Source organism: Triticum dicoccoides, chromosome 4B, assembly GCF_002162155.2.
Source record: "Triticum dicoccoides isolate Atlit2015 ecotype Zavitan chromosome 4B, WEW_v2.0, whole genome shotgun sequence".
NCBI classification, from domain to species: Eukaryota; Viridiplantae; Streptophyta; class Magnoliopsida; order Poales; family Poaceae; genus Triticum; species Triticum dicoccoides.
The window spans coordinates 647,090,638-647,096,705 of NC_041387.1; the positions used below are offsets into that span (position 1 = coordinate 647,090,638).

Genomic DNA, 6,068 nt, shown 5'->3' on the forward strand with positions numbered 1-6,068 from the left:
AATTTAACAACGGGCAATTTTGTAGCATTTTAGTTTATATGTGACAAGAAACAAATGAGATTGATCCTTGACCGTAAAACTGGGAATAAACTACGCCAAGAATACTTAGCTGCAAGAAGAACACCTGTCTTGACCTTATTACAGCACCTGACTTGACCGCATTCCTGAATCAGCACAAGAAGAACAGATGCAGCATCATTCGCCAATTATTCTTGAAGGTCCTTTATACCATTGATTGAAGCAGCCACTTATGCTATCAATGAGCAGAGATCTGAGTGCTCACGTACCTGATCAAAAAGAGGAGAGTACGTGCGTACGTACTGCTGCATCTTAGTTGAAGCGACAGTACCACTCGGCAGGCATGATACCGTATGCGTCAGGCATGCATGGCTGCTGCTCGACATTCGACCTGATGGAATTGTTCCTCTCGCTGTTCGGCCTGATGGGATCGTTCCTCTCACCTAGATGTCAGCTGCGAAGCTTCTTGTTTCAGCCGATGAGGAGAAACCAACGACATCGAGCGAAAAACGCAAAGATCACGATGGGCTGACCTCGTACCTTGTCGAGATATATGTCGATGACGGAACCTCGTCGGCGTGGATCACATCGAGGGCGGATGGCGGCGTGCTGGCCTGGTGCTGAGAGGTCGAGACGGCGGAGGCGGACCAGCGGCGGGAGGAGGCAACCACGGCGACCAGGTGCTGCTGAGGAAGGCGAGCGGCGGCCGAGGAGCCAAGGGGCGGGCTGGGGCTGGCGCCGGCGCTAACCCTAGCGCAAGCTTGGGATGGAAGAAGCATACGGTGCGTGAGGTGAGAGAGAGTTGGGCTTGCTCCTGGGGCTTTGCTCGGTTTGGCCCGTGTGCTGGGCGATGGCCGGTGAAGTGGTTTTTTTGAGCGATGGAATGGAAAACCACGTCGGGTGGAGCGAGGGGAGTCGGACGAAACGTAAGACGGGAAACGGAACGCTCTGTTTCTTTTAGATAGTAGAGATTTATTTTATATATTAGCGCCCCCTCCCCCCAACAAGAAAGCAACTAATTAACGAGCGCTCCTTCGGGAGCTTCGCAACGATCATCGTACTTGGCGCGCTCTCAGCCGTTCGCCATGTGTCGTGCTTTGGACGCTCCCTTTGGATTTTGTTTTTTATTTTTCCGCACGCGTTTTCGACTTTTTAAACGGTATTTTTTCCGGGGGTTTTTGACGTTTTGGCTTTTCAGCGGTCTTCCTTAGCTTTTCGATAAAATATTTTTTTGAAAAAAAATTGTTTGCGCAAAAAAACCTCGCGTTTTTTTCCTTTCGCGAGAGTCACGGTTTTGCTTCCGCGAGAGGCACGGTTGTGCTTTCGCGAGAGTCACGTCCGCGCCTCTCGGAAACTGAATACGCGTTTTTTGTTTTTTTCCGTTTCACGAGAGTCACGGTTTTTCTTCTGCGAAAGGCATGGTTGTGCTTTCCGAGAGTCACGGCTGTGCCTCTCGGAAACAAAAAAAACGCGTTTTCTGTTTTTTTTTCTTTTGCGAGAGTCACGGTTTTGCTTCCGCAAGAGGCACGGTCGTGTGCTTTCACGAGAGTCACGGCCGCGCCTATCGGAAACGAAAAAAAATGTGTTTTTTTGATTTTTTTTATTTCGCGAGAGTCATTGTTGTGCTTTCGCGAGAGTCACGGCCGTGCCTCCTCGAAAACGAAAAAAACACGTTTTCTCTCTTTTTTTCCTTTCGCGAGAGTCATGGTTTTGCTCTGCGAGAGGCACGGTTGTGATTTCGTGAGAGGCACGGGCGTGCCTCTTTCATGAAGGTAAAAACCCGTGCTCCCGGTTCGGTTTTTTATCCTTTTTTTATTCGGTTTTTTTCGTGAAAAAAAGTCCGTCAAAACCTATCAACATGGGATCTAGATTTGAAGATCTCGACGTGAAGAATCCAAGGGTTAAAGCGGTTTGAGATTTGGACGTACGGTTTAAGAGATAAAACGTTTTAAATAAGTGAATCTAAAAAAAAGGAAAATTTTCAGTTGTCACAATCTGGAGAGTTGAAATGATCTTTGCAACGAGTACTCCTGTGATTTCGCCCAAACAACAACAACGATAGATCAAAACAGCCCAAAATCAAGTGGGCTGGTGGGCTTAATGTGCCAGTCGGCCAGGCCGGCACGGCCAGCGTATTTGGCGTGCCGTGCCTGGTCCGTTTAGGCCAGGCCGGGCCATTCCGGCCTATTCGGCCAGGTCTTCACCCTCGAAAAGAAAACCTCAAAAATGAAAAACGAAAAAAACAATCCCTCTCACGCGACCCCCAAATCGCCGTCGTCGCCGCCTGTCGATTCCGGCCAATTCCGGCGGCCTCCGTCGCCATCCAACACCTCCCCGTGCTCCTGCGCCTCCCCTCTATTACTTCGGCCGTCTGAATCGCAGCTCGCCTCTTCCTTTGGCGCTCGCGGTTAACCCTATTCGTGCGGTCCCCGGCGCGTGGCGTCGCCGTGGACGCCGGCACAGCACCCGCGCATTCGGCTGCTCTTCACCTACATAATCCGCACTCCCCACGCGGCTGCGCCTCCTGGTATTCGTCCTCACGCCTCTGGTTCGAGGGCGACGGCCTCGGCGACGCGGCGGTCGCCGGCCATGGCCTCCCGTGCTTCGGATAGGAGGCGCCTCCGTCGAGCACTTCACCGTCGCCGAGTGACGAAGGCAGACCGCAGCGGCGGTGTCGTTCAACCTCGGCTACAACCGTCAAATGTGAGTTCCTGGTCCTCCTACTCTTCTCTGTATAATCTGCTACCTCTTCTACTGTTCAACAGGATTTAGTTGATGTTCGCCTGCTAACTATAATAGTTTTCCAGTTAAACATAGTCTTTCTACTATACCTGGTTACCCGTAAACCATGCAACTGTTGCTATATACCTAAACATGATTATTAGTATTTTTCTTCTGATGCATCTGATCTGTGTAAATGGTTTATTCCCTGATGATTTAGTATTTTAGTATACATGTGTGCTCCCATAGCACCCATGTGCACAATTTGATTGGTGTAGCCGTGCAGCTGCTGTGCATCTTTGTGAATAGTATTTCTGCACTAACCATGTGTAGGTGCGGTGCATATGTGTTCTGCATATGAGCAGTTCATGAGTTTGTGATGTGTCCTTGATGCCTAGTTGCTTGGTTTGTTGACCAAGTCTTTTACCTTGGGTGCATTCCTAGTGTTAAGTCAATTAGTGCAGTTTATTTAACCAGGAGCATAGCAGTTCTGCCCAAGACGGCATTGCTTTTCCTTACGGCTAAAGATGAATTCTGCCATAGTTGTGTGTGTGGCACTGCCCAATTCTCTGATTTAGAGTTAATTGCAAAAAACCACCACATTTGGGGCATCGCTTGCGAAAAACCACCAGGTCACTAATTTTTTGCAAAAATCACCGCGGATTCGGTAAACATTTTGCAAATAGCACTGATCAGGTGATTTGGCCCGTTTGATCACTTTCCGACAAGTGGGACCGGATTGTAAGAAGATGACTTAGCAAAAAATTTACATACACACCCTTGGATCTAAAATTAAAAAGCAATCAACCCCCTCCGTCCGATCCAATCGGGAGGAGGCAACCGACGACGACAACGGGAGCCGGTGGGGGCGGCAACCATGGCGCTGCCGCGCTGCCACGGCCGATCTCCTCCTCCAATTGGTCGGACCACCTTGGCTCCAATCACGGCCGCCGTCGGGCTCCAAGCATGGCCGCCTCCCGCCTCTTGTGCATGCACGGGAGCAGGCCGAGGCCATGGCCGAGCAACCTTCAGGTGTCAGCTTCAAGCAAGGCCGGCCACCAAGACGGCGCCCGCTACTGCACGCGCCTTCGCGCCTCCTCCTACCTCGCCTGCCGCTGCCGCCCGCATACCGCCTGCACCCGGCCGCTCCTCCGCTGCGCTTGCCTGCTGCTGACTGCTACCTCCTGCTCCCCGTACCGCTGCTCGCCACTGGCCACCGCGCTCGCTGGCCGAGCAAATGGGGACGCAGCCTGCTAGTCCTGCGCGCGCACACCCAGGCGACTCCGGCCCAGATGGCGCAGCGGCGGCCTTGGCGAGGTCGGGGACGAACTCCAGGCCGCGAGGTCCGCCTACGCGCGCGCGCGGGGGGTCGATTGCTTTTCTTTTTCAGATCCAGGGGTGTGTGTGTAAATTTTTTGCTAAGTCAGCTCCTTACAATCTGGTTCCACTTGTCAGAAAGTGATCAAACGAGCCAAATCACCCGATCAGTGCTATTTGCAAAATGTTTACTGAATCCACGGTGATTTTTATAAAAAATTAGTGACCTGGTGGTTTTCTGCAAACGATGCCTCAAATGTGGTGGTTTTTTGCAATTAACTCCTCTGATTTATGAGAGAACTACAGACGGGTGCTGTGCATCTATGTGAACAGTAATTCTACACTAACTAAGTGGCCTAATGTTTGTTGACCAACTCTTGCTTGAGGTTATATTCTTATGTCTTCAGAGTTTAGAGTATGAAGATAGCTATCGGTATTGAGTTGATGATACTCTGAAGTGATTAAGATTGACAATGACAAACTAGTTTAACGTTATTGGCTGTCTACACCTCACTATGTAATGTAATGATGATCTGATGCAGTTTTTTTTTACCTTACCATGCTACATGTGGTCAGACATTTTTCAACCGGTTGTACTACTCATGCCTCTGATCTATTTGCATTGTCTTCGTCATGGTACATCTGCTTTGACATGATCTCCCTGATCTCGCAATTGATACTAGATTTCGTGCCTACTTGCTTTCTTATGCACCATGTTCTTAACTCGTGGGAGAATCAGTAGAAATAATTCTGAAATTAGTGGTTCCATGTTGTTTATATATCTAACTTATTTACTTTAGCAGTTCAAGAGGATGCTTTCAGGAGAGATACCCTGAACATGTAGGAAGAAATGAATTCAGCTTGCTCCAGGGTTGTACTCGATACTCGACAGCAACCAGGACACGCCGCTGGGTTGATTGACAAGGTTTCTGGGTTGGCTCTTTGCACAAGGCGATCAAAGCCTGGAAGTTGACTCCCACAAAGCTGTTACAGAAAATAGGAGTATGTCTGAGTATTAAATTCTGTTTCAGGAGAGATTATGAATAGTTATCGTGAGTGTCACACGTCGTTCAGTGAGTTGTCGAACTTGATTTTGTCTATGTTACTGCAGTTGTTGTGTTATTCAATTGTCATGTACCTTATATAACTGGATCCTTCTATCGCACTTTGAGGAATTCAATTTCTATTTTCCGAGGTGGTGCCTTCTCATTGTAGGCGTAATATCACCACCTTGTTGTAAAGAGATGACTCCAATAATCCGTACATCCTCATTCCTTCGATCACAATGTTCCATCCTGAACATTAAACCTATAATGTTGTTCGTCCGCATTTTTATTAATATTTTAATGTTGTCTCATTTGCTTTGCTTCTTGGACCTTGCTAACAACAATGTCAATGTGAGTGGTTTTACTTGCATAACATATAACTACATATGTGACTGAGGTTAACATATACGTTTCCTTTGTTACATGCGAGATATTAGATAGATAATGGAAGTATGGCCCACTTTCTTATGACTACATCTCAGATGAAATTCTTACTGATGCAGGGAGTTACATGTCTATGGAATTAGTGAATTCTCATTGGCCATCCAGGTTTCTTCCCTACTTTATTTGCAACATCTCCACATCTCCAGTCCCTTGTGCACAGCATCCTGTCCGACGAGTTTCTGCTTCTACAGAAGAATCGTGTCCGACAACCTTCACCCTATCTCCCGCATCTGCACATCAGAAGCTGTATACGCATGTACATGTTAGCACTGGAATGTTCTATTTTTAATAGTATAATGGTATTCATTAACATTGGAAGCATACCCATTGACGAGTCCTCACTAGTGGCAGGGGATTGGTATGCCTTGCCACGCGGATAAGTGTAGTAAACACAAAACATTAGCGCCATAATAATCAAAACGGTCCCAATTATTATGGCAACGGTGGCTCTTAAGCCTAGCGACTTCCTTGTCCCTTTGCCCTTAGCTAAGGGGGGCGGTGGCTCAAGAGCAAATGGGGTAG

The 6,068-nt window shown here is 48.3% G+C and overlaps 1 long non-coding RNA gene across 2 annotated transcripts; it reads left to right on the top strand.

The window, feature by feature from the left end:
* Window positions 1-2,210: 2,210 nt before the first annotated feature.
* On the top strand, window positions 2,211-5,363 carry LOC119294162. 2 transcript variants are annotated; one of them, XR_005143361.1, is made up of 2 exons: window positions 2,211-2,721; window positions 4,857-5,363. It is a non-coding gene; the product is annotated as an uncharacterized LOC119294162 (long non-coding RNA). The 2 variants fall into 2 exon arrangements; XR_005143360.1 differs by having other exon boundaries at window positions 4,860-5,363.
* The last annotated feature ends 705 nt before the right edge of the window (window positions 5,364-6,068 follow it).